Source organism: Heteronotia binoei, chromosome 13 (genome assembly GCF_032191835.1).
Source record: "Heteronotia binoei isolate CCM8104 ecotype False Entrance Well chromosome 13, APGP_CSIRO_Hbin_v1, whole genome shotgun sequence".
Lineage (NCBI taxonomy): Eukaryota > Metazoa > Chordata > Lepidosauria > Squamata > Gekkonidae > Heteronotia > Heteronotia binoei.
Window position 1 is genome coordinate 7,828,134 of NC_083235.1, and position 25,465 is coordinate 7,853,598.

Below are 25,465 nucleotides of genomic sequence, written 5' to 3' on the forward strand. Positions count from 1 at the left end.
CTTCCTTCCTTCCTCCCCCCCCCACCCACATCTGACATTTATTCTATGCGGCTCTCTCATTAAGCAACTTTGGCTACCCCTTTTATAGCAAATGGTCTCCAGGTCTCCCCAGGAGCTTGGCAACCCCAGTTAACTTCCATAGGTAGAGCTTGGGCAGGGAAACTTCCTGAAAGAACGTCTCTCATGGGTCCGACTTGTCCAAAGCAATTCTTCCCCAAATTTAACACCTGGGGCAGGGCAGGTGACACCTGGATTTCTTCTTCCCGTCTCAGCAACTGCAGTGTGACCTGACCCACTTTATACCAATGGGGCTGTTTGCTCTCTCTCTCTCTTCAGCACTGGCTTCTCTCTTTTGATTAATTAAACTTCACCAGCAGACGCACGTGGCTGGGAGTACGGTACTGTCTTGGGGGAGAAAAAAATCAATCAGGCAGAGACGCTGTCTAGCCAGCTGTGCGACTGCCAAAGTGCGGGAGCGGAAGAAGGCAGGAACGAAAAGGTGAAACCGCAAGAGACTCGGCATTCGGTTCCCTGGAGCCTTCAGCTGCCGCCCCAGGAACCTGTAAGCGCCAAACTTGAAGTTGGCATCCAGCTGCCTGTCCGTGCACAGAGACGAGCACCGGCCCAAGGGAATGAGGAGCGCAGAAGAAGGGAACAGCCCCCTCCAGCCTGGCAAGCAACCCTCTGCCCCTACCCCGAATGAGAAGCACCGGGGGGTGGAATTCTAGCAGGAGCTCCTCTGCATATTAGGCCACACACCCCTGATGTAGCCAATCCTCCAGGAGCTTTTTTGGGGGGAGCTCTTGGAGGGATTGGCTACATCACGGGGGCGTGGCCTAATATGCACAGGAGCTCCTGCCAGAATTCCGCCCCTGAGGGGCTGTCGCGATGGCCTCCCTCCCCGCATTCCCTGTGACATTGGGGGTGGAGCCAGGAGCGAGGTTGTGACAAGCTTTCGACATGCCATAGTATTAAAGAGGACTGTTTTAAAATGATGTACAGATGGTATATGACTCCTAAAAAGTTGGCAAAGATGAACAATAAGATGCCAGATAGATAGATGCTGGAAATGTAAAAAAACATGAAGGTTCTTTCTACCATATGTGGTGGACTTGTGAAAGAGCAAAAGTATCGGCAGATGATTCAACAAGAAATTTCTAGGATCTTGGGATACAAATTTAAGAAAGTTGCAGAGACTTTTCTGTTGGGATTACAAACGGAGAAATTTCCAAAAGAAGATAGAACTTTAATTTGGTACTTGCTTTCAGCTGCTAGGACACTGTACGCGCAGTTGTGGCAGCAAGAAAAAATACCAGAGAAATGGGATTGGATTGTAAAAGTTATGACATGGAGTGAAATGGACAAGTGAACAAGAACTTTAAGAGACTATGATTTAGAAGTTTTTAAAATGGAGTGGAAAAAGTTCAGAAGATATGTAGAAAAAGAGCGGAAAATAAAAGGACATTGGACAATTTTTGATAATAATTAAGTCTTAGAAGGGAGAAGGATATTAATTTTTGTTCTTAATAGTTAAGGGTACCTTTAAATGTTAGTATTTTAAGAATATAACACCGGCGGGGGTCAAGTAACAGGGGGAGGGGAGGTTAGAAAGTAATATATGGGATAGATAAAAAGAAGTCATTAATGATGCAAGAAATAGATATTGTTACCATATGTTACCAAATAAAATTGTTTTAAATGAAGAGACAGACAGAGGTGGTTTACCATGGCCTGCCTCTGTATAGCGACCCTTGGTGGTCTCCCGTCTAGGTACTAATCAGGCCTGATCCTACTTAGCTTCTGATATCTGATGAGACTGGGATAGCCCGGGCCATCAATGTCCAGGCAAGAGACAAACAGAGGTGGTTTGTCATTGGCTGCCTCTGCGTAGCAACCCTGGACATCCTTGGGGGTCTCCCATCCAAATATTAACCAGGTCTGATCCCTGCTTAGCTTCTGAGATCTGACAAAACCAGGTTAGCCTGACCCATCCAGGTCAAGGCAATTGATCATAGAATCATAGAGCTGGAAGGGACCCCTAGGGTCATCTAGTCCAACCTCCTGCACAATGCAGGAAACTCACAAACGCCTCCCCCTAAATTCACAGGATCTTCATGGCTGTCAGAGGGCCATCTAGCCTCTGTTGAAAAACCTACCAGGAAGGAGAGCCCACCACCTCCCAAGGAGGAAGCCTGTTCCACTGAGGAACCGCTATAAATTCACAAACACTTCCCCCTAAATTCACAGGCTCTTCATCGCTGTCAGATGGCCATCTAGCCTCTGTTGAAAAACCACCAAGGAAGGAGAGCCCACCACCTCCCAAGGAGGAAGCCTGTTCCACTGAGGAACCGCTCTAAACTCACAAACGCCTCCCCCTAAATTCACAGGATCTTCATTGCTGTCAGATGGCCCTCTAGCCTCTGTTGAAAAACCTCCAAGGAAGGAGAGCCCACCACCTCCTGAGGAAGGCTGAGGAACCGCTCTAAACCCACAAACACCTCCCCCTAAATTCACAGGCTCTTCATCGCTGTCAGAGGGCCATCTAGCCTCTGTTGAAAAACCTCCAAGGCAGGAGAGCCCACCACCTTCCAAGGAAGCCTGTTCCACTGAGGAACCGCTCTAAACGCACAAACCCCTCCCCCCTAAATTCACAGGATCTTCATTGCTGTCAGATGGCCCTCTAGCCTCTGTTGAAAAACCTCCAAGGAAGGAGAGCCCACCACCTTCCAAGGAAGCCTGTTCCACTGAGGAACCACTCTAAACTCACAAACACCTCCCCCTAAATTCACAGGATCCTCATTGCTGTCAGATGGCCCTCTAGCCTCTGCTGAAAAACCTCCAAGGAAGGAGAGCCCACCACCTCCTGAGGAAGCATGTTCCACTGAGGAACCGCTCTAACAGTCAGGAAGTTCTTCCTGATGTTGAGTCCGAAACTCTTTTGATTTAATTTCAACCCATTGGTTCTGGTCCTACCTTCCGGGGCCACAGAAAACAATCCCACCCCATCCTCTATATGACAGTCCTTCAAGTCCTTGAAGATGGTGATCCTCTCACCTCTCAGCCGCCTCCTCTCCAGGTTAAACATCTCCAGCTCCTTCAACCTTTCCTCATAGGACTTGGTCTCCAGACACCTCAGATGAACAGAGGTGGTTGGCCATTGCCTGCCTCTGCATGGCGATCCCGGATTTCCTTGGTGGTCTCCCATCCAAGTACTAAACCATTGGCTGACCCTGCTTAGCTTCTGAGATCTGACGAGACTGGGCTAGCCTGGGCCATCCAAGTCAAGGCAAGAGACAATCAGAGGTGGTTTGCCATTGCCTGCCTCTGCAGAGCTACCCTGGACTTTCTTGGTGGTCTCCCATCCAAGTACCAAACATGGCTGACCCTGCTTAGCTTCTGAGATCTGATGAGACTGAGCTAACCTGGGCCATCCAAGTCAAGGCAAGAGGCAATCAGAGGTGGCTGGTCACCTCCTGCCTCTGCGTAGCAACCCTGGACTTCCTCGGGGGTCTCCCATCCAAGTCCTGACAAAGGCCGACCCTGCTTAACTTCGGAGATCTGACAAGATTGGGCTAGCCTGGGCCATCCAAATCAGGGCAAACGCAAACGTTGCTAGTGAGCCAGTGGCCAAACAGCCTCTTTCCACGTTGCCGTTTGTGCCTCAGCTTCCGCCACAAAACCCCCCTTCCCCGTCCTCTACAAGCCCCTTCCCCTTCTCACCTCAGTCATGGACGTGGCCGGCTTCCACACAGTGAGTCAGGGAGTCACTTCCATTCAGGATTCGGCACCCGGGACACGGCGTCCTGTCCTTGCCTTACAGCTTCCTTTTTCTGCTTCCTCCCCAGCACCTTCCCCTCCACCCAGCCTCGGTGAACTAATCACCGCGTGGCCTCAACCAGGGCCGTGCCCCTCGCTGTCCAGCCGAGCAACTGCGGTGTGCACAACGCCCGGCTCCACTAACCCAAGATGTTTTGGTGCCTGAGGCACAGACTACGAACGGCACCAGGCCGCTAACGAAGGCAGAGCCCCCATCTGCCGAAAAGCTCTCACGCGCACCTCCTTGTCGGTCTGGGCGCAAGAGAACTTCTTGGTGGGTGGCGTCCCAAGGGGGCACCCCAGATGCCTACTTAGGGTTGCCAAGTCCAATTCAAGAAATATCGGGGGCCTTTGGGGGTGGAGCCAGGAGACATTGGGGGGGTAGCCAGGAGACATTGGGGGTGGAGTCAGGAGACATTGGGGGTGGAGCCAGGAACAAAGTTGTGACAAGCATCATTGAACTCCAAAGGGAGGTCTGGCCCTCTCATTGAAAGGAACCCCCCGCCTTTTCAATGCCTTCCCTCCGTTTGGAAATAATGGGAGGATAGGGGCGCCTTCTTTGGGGGCTCATAGAATTGGACCCTCTGGTCCAATCTTTTTGAAACTTGGAGGCTGTTTTGAGGAGAATCATAGGATGCTATGCTGGAAGTCTGGTGCCTCTACCTCAAAACACAGCCTCCCCAAAGCCCCATACACCCACAGATCAATTCTCTATTATACCCTATGGGAATCGGTCTCCCTAAGGAATATTGGAGTGCCCAGCAGACATTCCCCCCCCTCTGGTTTTTGATGACCCTGAAGCAGGGGGAGGGCTTCCCAATCCGGGGATCCCCTGCCCCCACCTGGGGATTGGCAACCCTGTGCCTGCCGAATCCCAGCGGATGCCCCCCAAACCACCACTGCCTCACCTTGCCTCGCAGGGTAGCTGCAAACACCTGGGCAGCTGTCAAATTCTTTCTCTCGGCCGTGAACCGCCCAAGGAGTGCCCCCCCCCGCAGGAACTGGAGGAGCCAGCCGGAGCGGAAGAGGTAGCCGGCAGAGTGTGCATTCCAAGCCCGGCTAGGAGGAAGCGACAGCGGCATTCCTCAGCCCGTTCCTCTCCCCTGAGTCATGGCTTCCTCTCTGCAGACAGCCGCGTGAGGCCCGCCCGCCCTGCGCTTGAGTTATTCTCCGTTCAGGTCTTCTCTGCAGGACTGGCAGCACCTGCCGCTTGCCTCCGCAGCAGGGTTGCTAATCCCCAGGTGGGATAAGCAATGAATCATAGACTCATAGAGTTGGAAGGGACCTCTAGGGTCATCCAGTCCAACCCCCTGCACAATGCAGGAAACTCACAAAGACCTCCCCCTAAATTCCCAAGCTCTTTGTTGCTGTCAGATGGCCATCTAGCCTCTGTTTCAAAACCTCCAAGGAAGGAGAACCCACCACCTCCCGAGGAAGCCTGTTCCACTGAGGAACCACTCTAATGGTCAGGAAGTTCTTCCTAATAGAATCCTAGAGTTGGAAGGGACCTCTAGGGTCATCCAGTCCAACCCCCTGCACAATGCAGGAAACTCACAAAGACCTCCCCCTAAATTCCCAAGCTCTTCATTGCTGTCAGATGGCCATCTAGCCTCTGTTTCAAAACCTCCAAGGAAGGAGAACCCACCACCTCCCGAGGAAGCCTGTTCCACTGAGGAACCACTCTAACGGTCAGGAAGTTCTTCCTAATAGAATCCTAGAGTTGGAAGGGACCTCCAGGGTCATCCAGTCCAACCCCCTGCACAATGCAGGAAACTCACAAAGACCTCCCCCTAAATTCCCAAGCTCTTCATTGCTGTCAGATGGCCATCTAGCCTCTGTTTCAAAACCTCCAAGGAAGGAGAACCCACCACCTCCCGAGGAAGCCTGTTCCACTGAGGAACCACTCTAACGGTCAGGAAGTTCTTCCTAATAGAATCCTAGAGTTGGAAGGGACTCCAGGGTCATCCAGTCCAACCCCCTGCACAATGCAGGACACTCACAAACACCTTTCCCTAAATTCACAGGATCTTCATGGCTGTCAGAGGGCCATCTAGCCTCTGCTGAAAAACCTCAAAGGAAAGAGAGCCCTCCACCTCCCAAGGAGGAAGCCTCTTCCACTGAGGAACCACTCTAAACTCACAAACACCTCCCCCTAAATTCACAGGATCTTCATGGCTGTCAGGTGGCCATCTAGCCTCTGTTGAAAAACCTCAAAGGAAGGAGAGCCCACCACCTTCCGAGGAAGCCTGTTCCACTGAAAGGGCTTTCACTCTCAATGAAAGCGAAACAACTACTGTGACATGCCGGCTAACAACGTTTAATAAAACGCTTTGGAACACTTTTCCTATGAAGAAAGATTAAAACGCTTGGGGCTCTTGAGTTTGGAGAAACGTCAACTGCGGGGTGACATGAGAGAGGTTGACAAGATTCTGCAGGGGATGGAGAAGGTAGAGAAAGAAGTCCTCTTCTCCCTTTCTCACAATACAGAACGCGTGGGCACTCCATGAAATTGCTGAACAGTCGAGTTAGAGTGGATAAAGGAAGTCCTTCTTCACCCAAAGGGGGATTAACACGTGGAATTCCTTGCCACAAGAGGTGGTGGCGGCTACAAGCATAGCCAGCTTCAAGAGGGGGGTTAGATAAAAATACGGAGCAGAGGTCCATCAGTGGCTATTAGCCACAGCATATTATTGGAACTGCATGGGGCAGTGATGCTCTGTATTCTTGTTGCTTGGGGGAAGGGGGCAAAGTGGAAGGGTTTCTAGCCCCAGTTGTGAACCTCCTTTTTTTTTTGACCCCTGTGTGACACAGAGTGTTGGACTGGATGGGCCACTGGCCTGATCCAACATGGCTTCTCTTATGTTCTTATGTGACACAGAGTGTTGGACTGGATGGGCCACTGGCCTGATTCAACATGGCTTCTCTTCTGTTCTTATGTGACACAGAGTGTTGGACTGGATGGGCCACTGGCCTGATTCAACATGGCTTCTCTAATGTTCTTATGTGACACAAAGTGTTGGACTGGATGGGCCACAGGCCTGATTCAACATGGCTTCTCTAATGTTCTTACGTGACACAGAGTGTTGGACTGGATGGGCCACTGGCCTGATTCAACATGGCTTCTCTAATGTTCTTACGTGACACAGAGTGTTGGACTGGATGGGCCACTGGCCTGATTCAACATGGCTTCTCTTCTGTTCTTATGTGACACAGAGTGTTGGACTGGATGGGCCACTGGCCTGATTCAACATGGCTTCTCTAATGTTCTTATGTGACACAAAGTGTTGGACTGGATGGGCCACAGGCCTGATTCAACATGGCTTCTCTAATGTTCTTACGTGACACAGAGTGTTGGACTGGATGGGCCTGGCCTGATTCAACATGGCTTCTCTAATGTTCTTACGTGACACAAAGTGTTGGACTGGATGGGCCACAGGCCTGATTCAACATGGCTTCTCTAATGTTCTTATGTGACACAGAGTGTTGGACTGGATGGGCCACAGGCCTGATTCAACACGGCTTCTCTAATGTTCTTATGTGACACAGAGTGTTGGACTGGATGGGCCATTGGCCTGATTCAACACGGCTTCTCTAATGTTCTTATGTGACACAGAGTGTTGGACTGGATGGGCCACTGGCCTGATTCAACACGGCTTCTCTTCTGTTCTTATGTGACACAGAGTGTTGGACTGGATGGGCCACTGGCCTGATTCAACACGGCTTCTCTTCTGTTTTTATGTGACACAGAGTGTTGGACTGGATGGGCCACAGGCCTGATTCAACATGGCTTCTCTAATGTTCTTATGTGACACAGAGTGTTGGACTGGATGGGCCACTGGCCTGATTCAACACGGCTTCTCTTCTGTTCTTATGTGACACAGAGTGTTGGACTGGATGGGCCACAGGCCTGATTCAACACGGCTTCTCTAATGTTCTTATGTGACACAGAGTGTTGGACTGGATGGGCCATTGGCCTGATTCAACACGGCTTCTCTAATGTTCTTATGTGACACAGAGTGTTGGACTGGATGGGCCACTGGCCTGATTCAACACGGCTTCTCTTCTGTTCTTATGTGACACAGAGTGTTGGACTGGATGGGCCACTGGCCTGATTCAACACGGCTTCTCTTCTGTTCTTATGTGACACAGAGTGTTGGACTGGATGGGCCACAGGCCTGATTCAACATGGCTTCTCTAATGTTCTTATGTGACACAGAGTGTTGGACTGGATGGGCCACTGGCCTGATTCAACACGGCTTCTCTTCTGTTCTTATGTGACACAGAGTGTTGGACTGGATGGGCCACTGGCCTGATTCAACACGGCTTCTCTTCTGTTCTTATGTGACACAGAGTGTTGGACTGGATGGGCCACAGGCCTGATTCAACATGGCTTCTCTAATGTTCTTATGTGACACAGAGTGTTGGACTGGATGGGCCACTGGCCTGATTCAACATGGCTTCTCTTCTGTTCTTATGTGACACAGAGTGTTGGACTGGATGGGCCACTGGCCTGATTCAACATGGCTTCTCTTCTGTTCTTATGTGACACAGAGTGTTGGACTGGATGGGCCACCGGCCTCATTCAACATGGCTTCTCTAATATTCTTATGTGACAAAGAGATTGGACTGGATGGGCCACTGGCCTGATTCAACAAGGCTTCTCTAATGTTCATATATTTTAATACTTCATATTGTAACAGAGGTCCAATTTTAACATTCCCATATTACAAAAAAAGTCTATGAGCACCCGGATGTAGGCTCATTTCATCAATGGACTTCCTCGGGAGTAATCCTTTCTATGTTTCTTCCAGGGTTAACGGCCTCTAGTACCAACCAAATGTTAATGTTCTTCTCTCTCATTCACTCAATGACACTTAGGTGTATATCTTTCATAAAGGAGCTAGAGCCAGTTCAAACTTATTCATTTAACCAGATGCACAAGCCTTCTGGAGTTTGATGGCCTATAGCAGGGGTGGCCAACGGTAGCTCTCCAGATGTTTTTCCCCTACAACTTCCATCAGCTGATGCGAGTTGTAGGCAAAAAAACATCTGGAGTGCTACCGTTGGCTACCCCTGGCCTATAGCCCTCTGCAATGTATTAAGCAAGCTGTTCTTTAAATGGCCAGTTGCTCTTATATTCCTTATAATTATATGTGCATTTTTAATTTCAATTTCAAGCAAGCCCTTCTTTTGACAATGGTTTAGGTCAAAGCCACTTAAGGGTATGATTTTAAGCGGGCCAGTCCCATGCCTATCCTGAATCCAAAAACCTCTTAAGAACATAAGAGAAGCCATGTTAGATCAGGCCAATGGCCCATCCAGTCCAACACTCTGTGTCACATAAGAACATAAGAGAAGCCCTGTTGGATCAGGCCAATGGTCCATCCAGTCCAACACTGTGTCACATAAGAACATAAGAGAAGCCATGTTGGATCAGGTCAATGGCCCATCCAGTCCAACACTCTGTGTCACACAGTGGCAAAAAAAAAAAATTATACACACACACACACACACACATTGTGGCTAATAGCCACTGATGGACCTCTGCTCCATATTTTTATCTAAACCCCTCTTGAAGCTGGCTATGCTTGTGGCCGCCACCACCTCCTATGGGAGTGAATTCCACATGTTAATCACCCTTTGGGTGAAGAAGGACTTCCTTTTATCCGTTTTAACCTGTCTGCTCAGCAATTTCATCGAATGCCCACTAGTTCTTGTATTGTGAGAAAGGGAGAAAAGTACTTCTTTCTCTACTTTCTCCATCCCATGCATTATCTTGTAAACCTCTATCATGTCACCCCACAGTCAACGTTTCTCCAAGCTAAAGAGTCCCAAGCATTTCAACCTTTCTTCATAGGGAAAGTGTTCCAGCCCTTTAATCATTCTAGTTGCCCTTTTCTGGACTTTCTCCAATGCTATAATATCCTTTTTGAGGTGCGGCAACCAGAACTGCACACAGTACTCCAATGAGACCGCACCATCGATTTATACAGGGGCATGATGATACTGGCTGATTTGTTTTCAATTCCCTTCCTATTAATTCCCAGCATGGCATTGGCCTTTTTTTATTCCAAACGCACACTTTCTTGACATTTTCAGTGAGTTATCTACCACGACCCCAAGATCTCTCTCTTGGTCAGTCTCTGCCAGTTCACACCCCATCAACTTGTATTTGTAGCTGGGATTCTTGGCCCCAATGTGCATTACTTTGCACTTGGCCACATTGAACCGCATCTGCCATGTTGACGCCCACTCACCCAGCCTCAACAGATCCCTTTGGAGTTCCTCACAATCCTCTCTGGTTCTCACCACCCTGAACAATTTAGTGTCATCAATTTAGTGAACAATTTAGTGGCAAACTTGGCCACTTCACTGCTCACTCCCAACTCTAAATCATTTATGAACAAGTTAAAGAGCATGGGATCCAGTACCGAGCCCTGCGGCACCCCACTGCTTACCGTCCTCCACTGCGAAGACTGCCCATTTATACTCACTCTCTGCTTCCTATTACTCAGCCAGTTTTTGATCCACAAGAGGACCTGTCCTTTTACTCCATGACTCTCAAGCTTTCTAAGGAGCCTTTGATGAGGAACTTTACCAAAAGCTTTCTGGAAGTCAAGGTAAACAACATCTATTGGGTCTCCTTTGTCCACATGTTTGTTCACCCCCTCAAAGAAATGTAACAGGTTAGTGAGGCAAGATCTTCCCTTACAGAACCCATGCTGAGTCTTCCTCAATAACCCTTGTTCATCAATGTGCCTACTCATTCTGTCCTTGATAATGCTTTCTACCAACTTTCCCGGTATTGAAGTCAGACTGACTGGCCTGTAATTTCCCGGATCTCCTCTGGAACCCTTTTTAAAGATGGGGGTGACATTTGCTACCTTCCAGTCCTCAGGAACGGAGGCAGATTTCAATAAAAGATTACAGATTTTTGTTAGAAGATCCACAAGTTCAACTTTGAGTTCTTTCAGAACTCTTGGATGTATGCCATCCGGACCCGGTGACTTATTAGTTTTTAATTCGTCCATCAGTTGTAAGACCTCCTCTTTTGTCACCTCAATCTTTCACCTCTTGGAATTAATTGATGAAATGAGCCTACATCCGGGTGCTCATAGACTTTTTTTTTGTAATAGGGGAATTTTAAAATTGTACCTCTGTTACAATATGAAGTATTAAAATATACAAAGGTTTTTAAATGGTTTTATTAAACTTTGTTATCCTGCATGTCACAGTAGTTAAGAACATAAGAACATAAAAGAAGCATGTTGGATCAGGCCAATGGCCCATCCAGTCCAACACTCTGTATCACGCAGTGCGCAAAATATATATACACTGTGGCTAATAGCCACTGATGGACCTCTACTCCTTATTTTTATCCAGTCCCCTCTTGAAGCTGGCTATGCTTGTGGCCGCCACCACCTCCTATGGGAGTGAATTCCACACATTAATCACCCTTTGGGTGAAGAAGGAATTCCTTTTATCCGTTTTAACCTGACTGCTCAGCAATTTCACTGAATGCCCACGAGTTCTTGTATTGTGAGAAAGGGAGAAAAGGACTTCTTTCTCTATTGTCTCCATCCCATGCATAATCTTGTCAACCTCTATCATGTCACCCCGCAGTCGACGTTTCTCCAAGCTAAAGAGCCCCAAGCGTTTTAACCTTTCTTCATAGGGAAAGGGTTCCAAACCTTTAATCATTCTAGTTGCCCTTTTCTGGACTTTTTCCCTTGCTTCTTCCCTTGCCTGATGTCACTTCCGCCTCTTGCCGTTTCTCCCACTGGCCTGGGAAGCAAGGGCAGTTGTTTAGCTTTCATTGCTTGTCTCATTAACTGTGATCCCTCCCCAGGTGGGGGCAGGGGATCCCTGGTTTGGAGCCCCCCCCCCACTTCAGGGTGATCAGAAAGCAGGAAGGGGAAGGGAAATGTCTGCTGGGAACTCTATTAATCCCTATGGAGTCTTATTCCCATAGGGTATAATGGAGAATTGATCTGCGGGAATTTGGAGCTCTGGGGGGGTCTTTTTGTTTTTTTGAGGTAGAGGCATCAAATTGGCAGCATAGCATGTGGTGCCTCTCCCCAAAACACCCTCCCAGTTTCAAAAAGATTGCACCATGTTGATGGCAAGAAAATTATCATAGAGTTTCTGGCGTGTCGGCAGAGAACTGATGTCACATCCAGGATTCTGCCTGATGTCACTTCCGCCCCCTGCCGTTTCTCCCGCCGGCCTGAGAAGCAAGGGCAGTTAGGATGGCCCATCCCTGGGAGACTGTCTGCCCAAAGCGGGCACTTAGCCAGCCCAGCTACACCGTCCTGGACTCATCCGCTGGCACAGCAACTGATTTAACACCCTCATCTGCCAGAGATGCCTTTCCGTTCCCTGCCTGGGACCGACAGGTCAGACCCTATGCAAGAAAAGAAACAGACCCAAATATGACGTCAAAAATCTCAGCCTTTAAAAAAAGACAGTCAGGAAACTTTTTAATCTTCTGGGACACATACTGTTGCAAATCTAAAAGTCACTGTTTTTTAGAATAATAGAATCATAGAGTTGGAAGGGACCTCCAGGGCCTTCTAGTCCAACCCCCTGCACAATGCAGGAAACTCACAAATGCCTCCCCCTAAATTCACAGGCTTCTCACTGCTGTCAGATGGCCATCTAGCCTCTGCTTAAAAACCTCCAAGGAAGGAGAGCCTACCACCTCCCAAGGAGGAAGCCTGTTCCACTGAGGAACCGCTCTAAACGCACAAATCCCTCCCCCTAAATTCACAGGATCTTCATTGCTGTCAGATGGCCATCTAGCCTCTGTGGAATCACTCTTTTGATTTAATTTCAACCCACTGGTTCTTGTCCTACCTTCTCGGACCGCAGAAAACAATTCCGCACCATCCTCTAGATGACATACTGTTGCAAATCTAAAAGTCGCTGTTTTTTAGAAGGGGGAAAAGAAACTTCAAAGGGAGACTCCAACTCAGAAGAAGTTTAGAATTCATCACAAGATTAAAAACTCCCTGTATTGGCTTTAAAAGACTGCAATCCTAAAAGCACTTCCCTTATTAAGCAACCCATTGAATAAACTACTTCTGAGTAGACCTGTTTAGGAGTCCTCCTGGCCTGCTGAGCTTGCTAATAGTGCCATGAGACCGTCCCTTGCATATGCAAACTGCGACTTCTTATTGTGTTGTTGTTATCGAGCCATGCTGTACCACCCTGTGATGGTTTACAAATGTTAATTTTTCCTTATGACCTTCCTCCCATCAGACGATGTTGATCGCACACTGCTCGTCTTTTGTCTTGCTGCATCTGCACTCCATAAAGAGGCCGGAAACGCTGACCTCTTTTGTTATTTGTGATACTTGTTCCCTTCAAGTCCCTTACATGGGGACACGCACCTGAATGGTTTACAGCAGAATTTACCCAACGGGTCTTGCTCTGCTTTAAGTCTTCCTCCGTCCCTGGGATCTGGGCTACAAAAACCTCCGTAAAATCATTCAACCTTGCATACACATCTGACGAAGTGAGGTCCGCTTTCATGAATGTTTATGCTGGAATAAACTTGACTCGCTTTTAAAGTTCCTTTGGACTTCTGGTTTATTGTGGCTGGGTGTGATTGTTGCGGTCCAAATGGTACACTTCCTTTTGTGTATGACAAACGTTTGTTTTCTGTTTTCAACATTTACTTTCCCCTACTTCTTGCATTGCAAAAACTAAGATGTATATGCTAAGGTACCACCAATTACCAGCAGTCTGCAGTGTTCTCTCCCAGTATTGGGTACGTTGACAAATGGCTTGTAGAGAACCAAGTATTTATACTACTGGAAAAGGAAAGGTCCTCTGCGCAAGCACCAGTCGTTTCCGACTCTGGGGTGAAGTTGCTTTCACAACGTTTTCACGACAGACTTTTCAATGGGGGTGGTTTGCCATTGCCTTCCCCAGTCAACTACACTTCCCCCCAGCAAGCTGGGGACTCATTTTACCGACCTCAGAAGGATGGAAGGCTGAATCAACCTCGAGCCGGCTACCTGAAAACTCAGCTTCCACAGGGGATCAAACTCAGGTCGTGAGCAGAGCTTAGGACTGCAGTACTGCAGCTTTAACACTCTGCGCCATGGGGCTCTATACTACTAAATTCCATTAATATGCCAAATAGTACAATCTCAAATGCTATGAAAGAGCTACACCGGCTACCCATTGTGTTCTGAGTCTGTTTCAAGGTGCTGGTATTGACCTTTAAAACCCTATATGGTCAGGGGCCTGCCTATCTACGGGACCAACTTTCTCCGCATGTTCCCCAGAGAGCACTGCGTTCAGAGACACAAAATCTACTGACCATCCCTAGACCAAAGGAGGCCAGACTGTGTTCCACGCGGGCTAGGGCCTTCTCGGTGGCAGCACCAGAAATGTGGAATGCCCTCCCAGAGGCCATAAGGGCCCTGCGGGATCTTTCTCAATTCCAAAGGAGGCCAGGCTGTGTTCCACACGGGCTAGGGCCTTCTCGGTGGCAGCACCAGAAATGTTGAATGCCCTCCCGGAGGCCACAAGGGCCCTGCGGGATCTTTCTCAATTCCACAGGGCCTAGGGTTGCCAATCCCCAGGTGGGGGCAGGGGATCCCCCGGTTTGGAAACCCCCCCCCCGCTTCAGAGTCATCAGAAAGCGGGGGGAGGAGAGGGAAATGTCTGCTGGAACTCATGATTCCCTAAGGAGGCTTGTTCCCCTTAGAGAATAATGGAGAATTGATCTGTGGGTATCTGGAGCTCTGGGGGCCCTGTTTTTTGAGGTAGATGCACCAGATTTTCAGTATAGCATCCAGTGGCTCTCCCCAATATACTCTCCCCAAGTTTCAAAAAGATTGGACCAGGGGGTCCAATTCTATGAGCCCCCAAAGAAGGTGCCCCTATCTTTCATTATTTCCTATGGAAGGAAGGCATTTAAAAGGTGTGCGGTCCCTTTAAATGTGGTGGCCAGAACTCCCTTTGGAGTTCAATGATGCTCGTCACACCCTTGCCCCTGGCTCCACCCCAATGTCTCCTGGCTCCACCCTCAAAGTCTCCTGGCTCCACCCCAGATATTTAATGAATTGGACTTGGCAACCCTAACAGGGCCTGCAAAACTGAATTATTCCGGCAGGCCTTCAACACCTAACCGGGAGAGGACTGCCACCCTACACCACTGAGGAGTTACGATCATAATAGGATCCCTATCAGAAAAGAAAGCTCCCGCCTATATTGGAGTTGTACAGCACCATAAAACATTTCAAATGTACCTAATTGTATTCTATTGGTTTTAAATTGGTTTTAAATTGTGATTATAGATGTTGAACTGACTGTTAGCCACGGGATAGAAATTTAAAGTAACAGATAGAAATTTAAAGTAATAAATAAATAAATTATAAACGGTGTAATTTTACAGTGCCAAAGCACTAAGATTTTAGGTTTGGTAAGGAAGAAAGTAAGAGCCCCGTGGCGCAGAGTGGTAAAGCTGCAGTACTGCAGTCGGAGCCCTCCGCTCACGACCTGAGTTCGATTCCAGAAGAAGCTGGGTTCAGGTAGCTGGCTCAGGTTGACGCAGCCTTCCATCCTTCCGAGGTCGGTCAAATGAGTCCCCAGCTTGCTGGGGGGAAAGTGTAGATGACTGGGGAAGGCGATGGCAAACCACCCTGTAAAAAGCCTGCTGTGAAAACGTTAAAGCAAGGTCACTCCAGAGTCGAAAACGACTGGTGCTTGCACAGGGGACTACCTCTACCTTTTTAAGGAAGGAAGTGCTACACGTTTTTTCATTTTCTTCCAAAATGACCCATTCGTTTTTACGCCATGGCTTCAACAATTCCAGAATTTCTTTACATCTCTGCTTGGGGATTGTACATGGCTCTGCTCTTCATTTTGTTCTCACAAGGTAACCTCATGAATATCAAGTCTCAGTGTGGATTCGAACCACGAGCTCTCCAGTCTGAAGGCCAAACTAGACATTACAGTTTTTTTCACAGCTTGGGTCTGGATTCCCTGACTCAACTTTCACACCACCAGTCTCGCACATTTAGCTTCTGGGAATTCATTTTCAAAGCACATTTCTGGGAACTCGTTTCCAGAGAGAGTCAGTTTGGTGTTGTGGCTAAGTGCACAAACTCTTCTCTGGGAGAACCGGGTGTGATTCCCCACTCCACCACTTGCAGCTGCTGGAATGGCCTTGAGTCAGCCATAACTCGGTCAGAGGCTGTTCTGGAAAGAGCAGTTCTGTCAGAGCTCTCTCATCTCCAGCCACCTGACAGGATGTCTGTTGTGTGGAGGGAAGGGAAAGGAGACTGTAAACTGCTCTCCTTCGGGTAGTGAAGGACGGGGTATAAATCCTATTTCCCCTTCTCCTCCTCCTCTTCTTCCCCCTGCAGCATTATGTCAACCCGAAATGGTCCCAGAAACGCATAATTTGCCCCACTGGGAGGCCATATAGCCCCATATAGTACATGTGATGCCCCCTAGCAGGGGATAGTAAAAATACCCAGGGCTTGTTTTGGTAGAAAAGTCGAGCAGAGACTCATTTGTATATTAGGTCACACCCCCTGACATCACCATTGTTTCACACAGGGCTTGTTTTGTAGAAAAGGCCCAGCATATCAGGCCACATATTTGCATATTAGGCCACACCCCCTGATCTCACCATGGTTTCACACAGGGATTTTATTGCAGAAAAGGCCCAGCAGGGATGCATTTGCATATTAGGCCACACCCCCTGACCTCACCATTGTTTCACACAGGGCTTTTTTTGTAGAAAAGGCCCAGCATATTAGGCCACACACCCCGACATCACCATTGTCTCACACAGGGCTTGTTTTGTAGAAAAGGCCCAGCAGGGACTCATTTGCATATTAGGCCACACCCTTGACCTCACCATTGCTTCACATAGGGCTTGCTTTGTAGAAAAGGCCCAGCAGGGACACATTTGCATATTAGGCCACACACCCCTGACCTCACCATTGTTTCTCACATATTTGCATATTAAGCCACACACCCGACATCACCATTGTCTCACATAGGGCTTGTTTTGTAGAAAAGGTCCAGCAGGAACTCATTTGCATATTAGGCCACACCCTTGAAAGGTCCAGCAGGGACTCATTTGCATATTAGGCCACACCCTTGACATCACCATTGTTTCACATAGGGCTTGTTTTGTAGAAGAGGCCCAGCATATTAGGTCACATATTTGCATATTAGGCCACACCCCCTGACATCACCATTGTTTCACACAGGGATTTTTTTGTAGAAAAGGCCCAGCAGGGACTCATTTGCATATTAGGCAACACCTCCGAACCTCACCATTGTTTCACACGGGGCTTTTTTGGGTAGAAAAGGCTCAGCAGAAACTCATTTGCATATTATGCCACACCCTCTGACATCATAAGAACATAAGAGAAGCCATGTTGGATCAGGCCACTGGCCCATCCAGTCCAACACTCTGTGTCACACAGTGGCCAGAAAACCCAGGTCCACCAGTGGGCCCAGAACTCCAGAAGTCCTCCCACTCTTGCCCCCCCAAGCACCAAAAATACAGAGCATCACTGCCCCAGACATAAGAACATAAGAGAAGGCATGTTGGATCAGGCCAATGGCCCATCCAGTCCAACACTCTGCGTCACACAGTGGCCAAAAAAAACAACAACGCCCAAGTGCCATCAGAAGGTTCACAAGTGGAGCTAGAAACCCTTCCACTTTGCCCCCCCCCACAAGCACCAAGAATACAGAGCATCACTGCCCCAGACAGTTCCAATAATATACTGTGGCTAACAGCCACTGATGGACCTTTGCTCCATATTTTATATCCATTGTTTCACACAGGGCTTTTTTTGTAGAAAGGCCCAGCAGAGACTCATTTGCATATCAAGCCACACCCCCTGACATCACCATTGTTTCACACAGGGCTTTTTTTTTGTAGAAAAGGCCCAGCATATTAGGCCACATATTTGCATATTAGGCCACACCCCCTGACATCACCATTGTTGACAGGATCCTCTTATCTGCACGCCCAACAATCTGTAAATTGGACCCGTGCCCCTCCTGGCTTATTAAATCCTGCCAGAGGGAGCTTAGATATCCTGTGCAGGATATCATAAATAGATCCCTCACGGAAGGGCAATTTCCAACACAGCTTAAAGAAGCGGTGGTCCACCCCCTCTTGAAAAAAACATCATTAGACCCGGCCCAATTGGCACACGATCGGCGGTCTCGAATTTGCCCTTTTTGGCAAACTTATCGAGAGGCAGTGGCGTTGCAGCTACAGACCTTCCTGGATGATGCTTCCGTCCTTGATCCCCATCAGTCCGGCTTTCGCCCGGGCCATGGGACGGAGACGGTGCTGGTCGCCCTAGTAGATGACCTGCAACGGCATCTGGATCGGGGCGGCTCGGCGGTACTGATGTTGTTGGACCTATCGGCAGCGTTCGATACGGTCGACCATCGGTTGCTGGCCTGCCGCCTCGCCGACGCGGGGATTCAGGGGTTAGCCTTGCAATGGCTTTCCTCTTTCCTTGAAGGTCGGGGACAGAGGGTCGCTATTGGGGACGAGCTGTCCCGTAGGCACACGCTCGATTGTGGGGTGCCTCAGGGTGCAGTTCTTTCCCCGATGTTATTTAACATCTATATGCATCCCCTCGCCCAGATTGCCCGAAGGTACGGGCTGGGTTGTCACCAGTATGCTGATGACACCCAGCTTTATCTGCTTATGGACGACCGGCCGGTCTGCGCCTCACAAAATCTGGACCAGGCATTACAGGCTGTGGCTGGGTGGCTCAAGCAGAGCGGGCTGAGGCTAAATCCGGCGAAGACAGAGGTCCTTTGCTTGGGCTGTCGGGGTCCGGGAAGGGTTTTTGACGGTGCGCCGCTGAAGGCGGCGCATAGAGTCAGGAGCCTGGGGGTACTTCTGGAGCCTTCCTTATCAATGGAGGCCCAGATAGCAGCCACTGCCAAGTCTGCATTTTTCTATCTTAGGCGGGCAAGGCAGCTGGCTCCCTTCCTGGAGCGCGACGATCTAGCAACGGTGATCCATGCTACGGTCACCTCGAGGTTGGACTACTGCAATGCCCTCTACATGGGGCTGCCCCTGTGCCGAACCGGAAATTGCAGCTGGTGCAGAGCGCCGCCGCCCGGTTGTTATTAGGGCTCCCAAGGTGGGAGCACATCCAGCTGGGACTTCGGGCTCTGCACTGGCTGCCAATATCTCACCGAGTTCGATACAAGGTGCTGGTCATTACCTTTAAAGCCTATATGGCCTAGGACCTGCCTACCTGAGGGGACCCGTCTCTTCCCACACGTTCCCCAGCGAGCACTAAGATCAGGAAACCCAAAACCTCCTGGTTGTCCCCGGGGCCAAAGGAAGCCCGCTTGAAAGTTACAAGAGACCGGGCCTTCTCCGTAATGGCTCCATCTTGGTGGAACCAGCTGCCGGAAGAGGTAAGGGCCCTGCGGGATCTTACCCAATTCCGCAGGGCCTGTAAGACATCCCTCTTCCGGCTGGCCCACAACTAATCGGCACTGAGCACTGAGCACTGAGTACTGAACTTCGAATACTGAACTTGTAACCAATGAGTGTAGCTGTAGGACCGCCGTCTGATTTTAATGTGTATGTATATAACAAATGTTTAGATTTTTAACTGTAAATTATGTAATGTTAATTTTAATGCTTAATCTTAGATATCCCGTGTTAGTTTTATATGTTGTAAGCCGCCCTGAGCCACCTAGTGGGAAGGGCGGGATATAAATCCTAGATAAATTTAAAAAAAAAAAAATGTTTCACACAGGGCTTTTTTGTAGAAAAGGCTCAGCATATTAGGCCACATATTTGCATATTAGGCCACACCCCCTGACATCACCATTGTCCTCACATAGGACTTGTTTTGTAGAAAAGGCCCAGCAGGGACTCATTTGCATATTAGGCCACACCCCCTGGTGCCAAGCCAACTGGAACTGTGTTCCTGCTTTAAAAAAAAAAAGCCTGAAAAACCACACCGAGAAGGCCAAAGCACCTTCCTCAAGTGTGCCCTGGTACTGATCTGAATCAGGAAATGATTCCTGTGCGCTCAGAAAAGGAGTTCCCACCAACGTTCCCTCTAAGCTGCAGAGTCCGGTGAGCAAATATTCTACTTTGTGAGCTGCTGGCGTTAAAGCTGGGAGCTCCTGCATCAATGAGTGTGCTCTGCGGTGATCTGTCCTGAGCGAAGACAAAACACTGTGAGCTGGAGGCTAAAAATCTGTGAGCTGGCTCACGCCAACTCAGCTTAGAGGGAACCCTGGTTCCCACCACCTGACATGTGACCGATGGTTGGAGAGCTGGTCTGGGGACCGCAACCCCTCCTCCAAAAAACCCATAACGTCTAGCTGGCCGTTCCTTTGGTCTTCTAACCACCCAACTACTGCACGTCACTGCTTTCGCTTGTAACCCTTCACGTCGAGGGCCAGATGGGGGAAGAGAAGCTCACAGATACGGCCGCTCTGCCACCTGCGGCAGGCCCCTTCTCCAAAGCCCCTTTGACAAAGCTGCGGGGAAGAGACAGAGAGAGGCAAACTTGGCAACGGTGCTGGCAGCAGCCGCACCAGGCAAGTCGAACAAAGAGCGGCTCCGTTGCTGGCAGTGTGCAGGCTGGGAGGGCTGCAAGTGCAGGGGAGAAACGGGGGTGGGGGGGAGCTGGACCCGGGCCCCTAAGGGCTTGGGGCCCGTAGGCCAGTGTCTACTTGGCCTAATTGTTAATCCAGCCAGTGCTCAGAGGCTGACTGAGGTCCCAATGCCAAGCAAGCTTACTTGAGAATAAGCCTGCCGCACAATAGTTGCAAAAGAGCCGTCTGTGGCTCAGGAGCCACAGTTTGGCTACCCATCTGATCTAAGCCCTTCCTTCTCCCAGGCAACTGGATCTCAGGTTTTCTAGTTGTTTCAATTGTCCCCGTCATCCCTTCTGCAACAGTCTAAAGTTTTACAAGAACGGAACCTTTAAGACCAACGGTTTTATTCGGAACGTAAGCTTTCGTGTGCGTGCACACTTCTTCAGACGAGGAATGCATGCACTCAAAAGAAGAAGCTGAAGAAGAAGATATTGGATTTATATCCCGCCCTCCACTCCGAAGAGTCTTAGAGCGGCTCACAATCTCCTTTCCCTTCCTCCCCCACAACAGACACCCTGTGAGGTAGATGAAGATATTGGATTTATATCCCGCCCTCCACTCCGAAGAATCTCAGAGCGGCTCACAATCTCCTTTCCCTTCTCCCCCTCACAACAGACACCCTGTGAGGTGGGTGGGGCTGAGAGGGCTCTCACAGCAGCTGCCTTTTCAAGGACAACCTCTGCCAGAACTATGGCTGACCCAAGGCCATTCCAGCAGGTGCAAGTGGAGGAAGGGGGAATCAAACCCGGTTCTCCCAGATAAGAATCCGCACACTTCACCACTACACCAAACTGGTTTTCCTTACGTTCTGAATAAAACTGTTGGTCTTAAAGGTGCAATTGACTCCTATTTTGTTCTACTACTTTAGACCAACACGGCTGTCTATTTGGATCTAAGAACTGAATCAACATCAGAAATACCTAGGGACGGCAGCCTCTGGGTGAGACCTGGGGATCCTCCAGAATTACAGCTCATCTCCAGAACCCAGAGAAGAAGACGGTAGATTTTATACCCCGCCCTTTTCTCTGATTTCGAGTCTCAGAACGGCTTACAATCTCCTTGTTCTTCTCCCCCCACAACAGACACCCTGTGAGGTGAGTGGGGCTGAGAGAGCTCTCCCAGCAGCTGCCCTTTCAAGGACAGCTCTGCGAGAGCTATGGCTGACCCAAGGCCATTCCAGCAGCTGGAATCGGAGAAGTAGGGAATCAAACCCGGTTCTCCCAGATAAAAGTCTGCACGCTTAACCGCTAACACCGAACTGGCTCTCAGAGATCAGTTCGCTTGAAAAAATTGGATTTTTGGGAAGGTGGACTCTACGGCATCACACCCCTGTCTGTCCCAAGCGCCATTCCCCAAATATCCAGGAGTTTCCCAACCTCATTGTTAATCCGGCCCTGGTGATATTACCCACTTCCCAGGAAAACCAGAATTTTACTGGGGGAAAGGGACGCAAGGAAACCCCCCCCAGATGCAAAAACAGGAGGAATGATTATACTTGGGCAGAGGGCAGAGGTTCTGGCTAAACATCTGTCTCTCTGTAATCCGCATAAGTCCCTCCTCATCCCCCAGGACTGCCCCCCGCCCCTCTCCCCGCACCCCCGCATTTCCTAGGGTTGCCAAGTCCAATTCAAGAAATATCTGGGGACTTTGGGGGTGGAGCCAGGAGACTTTGGGGGTGGAGCCCGGAGCAAGGTTGTGACAAGCATCATGGGGAGGGACGGTGGCTCAGTGGTAGAGCATCTGCTTTGGAAGCAGAAGGTCCCAGGTTCAATCCCCGGCATCTCCAAAAAAAGGATCCAGGCAAATAGGTGTGAAAAACCTCAGCTTGAGACCCTGGAGAGCCGCTGCCAGTCTGAGAAGACAATACTGACTTTGATGGACCGAGGGTCTGATTCAGTAGAAGGCAGCTTCATATGTTCATATGGGGCTCCAAAGGGAGTTCTGGCCGTCCCATTTAAAGGGACGGCACACCTTTTTAAATGCCATAGGAAATAATGAAGGCTGGGGGCACCTTCTTTGGGGGCTCGTAGAATTGGACCCCCTGGTCCAATCTTTTTGAAACACGAGGGATATTTTAGAGAGAGGCACGGGATGCTATGCTGAAAATTTGGTGCCTCTACCTCAAAGAATAGCCCCCCCCCCCAGCCCCAGATACCCGCAGATCAATTCTCCATTATTTCCTATGGGAATAAGTCTCCACAGGGAATAACGGAGCGCCCAGCAGACATTTCCCTCCTCTCCTCCTGCTTTCTGATGACCCCGAAGCGGGGAGGGGAGGTCCACCAAGCTGGGGGATTCCCTGTCCCCACCTGGGGATTTGTCAAAGACAACAGAGTTCGGGTAGCACAAACAAACACCATATATTCAGTTGCTCATAAATTGCTCATTCCATATGCACAAACCATGCAAACATATTCTTAAAGTCCCAGTCCACAAAAGTCCACTGTATTCCAAAACATGCTTTAAGATGCAATCTTCAATTTCTCGTAAGAAATTTTGAACTTATGAACATATGAAGCTGCCTTCTACTGAATCAGACCCTGGGTCCATCAAAGTCAGTCTTGTCTGCTCAGACTGGCAGCGGCTTCTCCAGGGTCTCAAGCTGAGGTTTTTCGCACCTATTTGCCTGGACCCTTTTTTGGAGATGCCAGGGATTGAACCTGGGACCTTCTGCTTCCCAAGCAGATGCTCTACCACTGAGCCACCGTCCCTCCCCACGTTGGAGAAGAGAACAGAGGCCAGTTTCGGCCACGCCTTTCTCAGTTGTCCCTCACAACGCAAATTGCTGCGTCCACCTTCTGATACAAAACAGAGAACAACACCACCACACAATATTCCAAGAAAATATGAACAGCGATGTAAAAATACAAAGTGCAAATTACAAAAACAGACTGCCCGTGTCCTTCACCCACCAATTTTTCGGAATGAACATTCGCTAAATGGGAATTGGCCTCACACAAATTCTACAGCTGGTTGCGTCTCTGCTCATCCGCGGTTACCCTTGAACCTCATATAGCCACAGTAGGACCATTGTTAAAACACTACAGCTGTGTTCATTTAAAGAGACATCCATACTAAATCATGTTGTGTTGCTTTTGACACCTCTATATCGGCAACCCTAGTAACTCCCCCGATTCCCACTGCAAGGAGATAACCCAGGACACCGATACAGGACAACAGCGCAGCATGCTTGTGTGCCCAGCCGTCTCTGAAACCACACAGGCCTCCTTTGACAGCGTGTGGCGGGGTGGGGTGGGGTGGGATCTGATTCAATTCCTCAACTGGCCTGGCCTGGCTACTGGAGGGGGTGGGCTGGGAGGGAGACACAGCAGATCTGGGATTTTGCTGCCATCTGCCGCTGAGGCTGAGGAAAAAAACGTTTGCAGAACGCCGTTCCAGAAAGCGGAGCCTGCGTGGGCCTGTCACTGTGGAAGGAAAACAAAGCAGTAGCGAAGTGCACCTTTAAGACCAACTAAGTTTTATTCCGAATGTAAGCTCTCGTGTGCTCTTAAGCAGCCTTCATCAGACTACTGCTTTTTTTTTTGTGCAGGCAATTAGTGCTGTCCTGCAACAAAAGGCTCCGAAAGCTGCAGGGAGAGCTCTCTTGAAAGGGCAGCTGCTGGGAGAGCTCTCTCAGCCCCACCCACCTCACAGGGCATCTGCTGTGGGGGAGGAAGGTAAAGGAGATTGTAGGCCACTCTGAGACTCTGTCCTTGAAAGGGAAGCTGGGAGAGCTCTCTCAGCCCCACCTGCCTCTCAGGGCGTCTGTTGTGGGGGAGGAAGATAAAGGAGATTGTAGGCCACTCTGAGACTCTGTCCTTGAAAGGGAAGCTGGGAGAGCTCTCTCAGCCCCACCTGCCTCTCAGGGCGTCTGTTGTGGGGGAGGAAGGTAAAGGAGATTGTAGGCCACTCTGAGACTCTGTCCTTGAAAGGGAAGCTGGGAGAGCTCTCTCAGCCCCACCTGCCTCTCAGGGCGGTCTGTTGTGGGGGAGGAAGGTAAAGGAGATTGTAGGCCACTCTGAGACTCTGTCCTTGAAAGGGAAGCTGGGAGAGCTCTCTCAGCCCCACCTGCCTCTCAGGGTGTCTGTTGTGGGGGAGGAAGATAAAGGAGATTGTAGGCCACTCTGAGACTCTGTCCTTGAAAGGGCAGCTGCTGGGAGAGCTCTCTCAGCCCTACCCACCTCACAGGGTGACTGTGCGGGGGAGGTAAAAGTAGATTGTGATCGCTCTGAGATTCAGAGGGAGGGAGGGGGAAAGGAAGGGGGGGAGGATCAGGGGCACACAGGGGGAGGGAGGAAGGGAGAGAGGGAGGGAGGGGGAGGGAGGGGGGAAGGAAGGAAAATAGATAGGGGAGGGAAGGAAAGGTGGAAAGAAAGCAACTTTAACTTCCAATGCATCCTCCAAGTCACTGGCCACTGATTTAAAGAGACGAATGCCTTTCCCAAGCTAGCCAACGGGGCAGTGGGGGGCTTCGAGAGCCACACAAGATGTGTGATAAGAGCCACACGTGGCTCCCGAGCTGTGGTTTGGCCACCGCTGTCCTAGTCCTACCCTTTCATTACCACACCATCGTGGCTTTCAGCAGACAAGAGCTCAGCCTTGGGAGGAGAAGCTGACCCTCCCAGAATCCCTGCCCCCCACGTGATGATTGGAAGAGACACAGAGGCTGTGTTCTCTGGAGCATCTGGACACCCCGGGCGGAAACCGCAGCCACAGAACAACCGGCGCCCGGGATCAGAAAGCAGCATCCCCCCGACACGGCTGGCCCCCCTTCAGCCATTCCGCTCTATTTTTGTGCCACTTTCCGGCCGAGAAAAGGCCGCCTGCTCCAAGCCGCTTGCCGCAAATTAAAACGCAACGCAAGTAACAATTAAAAAGCACAATGCGAAAGGGCGAAGGGGGCTTTGCGGCCGCAGCTGCACCCAGGCAGAGAGGGAAACCTGTCTGGCTGCCGCCCCGGAACATAGCGTTGCCAACTCCAAGCGGGGGAATTCCTGGAGATTTGGGG

The 25,465-nt window shown here is 49.8% G+C and overlaps 1 protein-coding gene and 1 non-coding gene across 2 annotated transcripts in view; one reads left to right on the forward strand and one right to left on the reverse strand.

Annotated features, from left to right (window-relative positions):
* Positions 1 to 25,465, reverse strand: part of IQSEC2 (IQ motif and Sec7 domain ArfGEF 2) — a 368,004-nt gene that overhangs the window by 130,863 nt on the left and 211,676 nt on the right. The window lies entirely within an intron of this gene.
* Positions 22,177 to 22,243, forward strand: TRNAP-UGG (transfer RNA proline (anticodon UGG)). The gene has a single exon. It is a non-coding gene; the product is annotated as a tRNA-Pro (tRNA).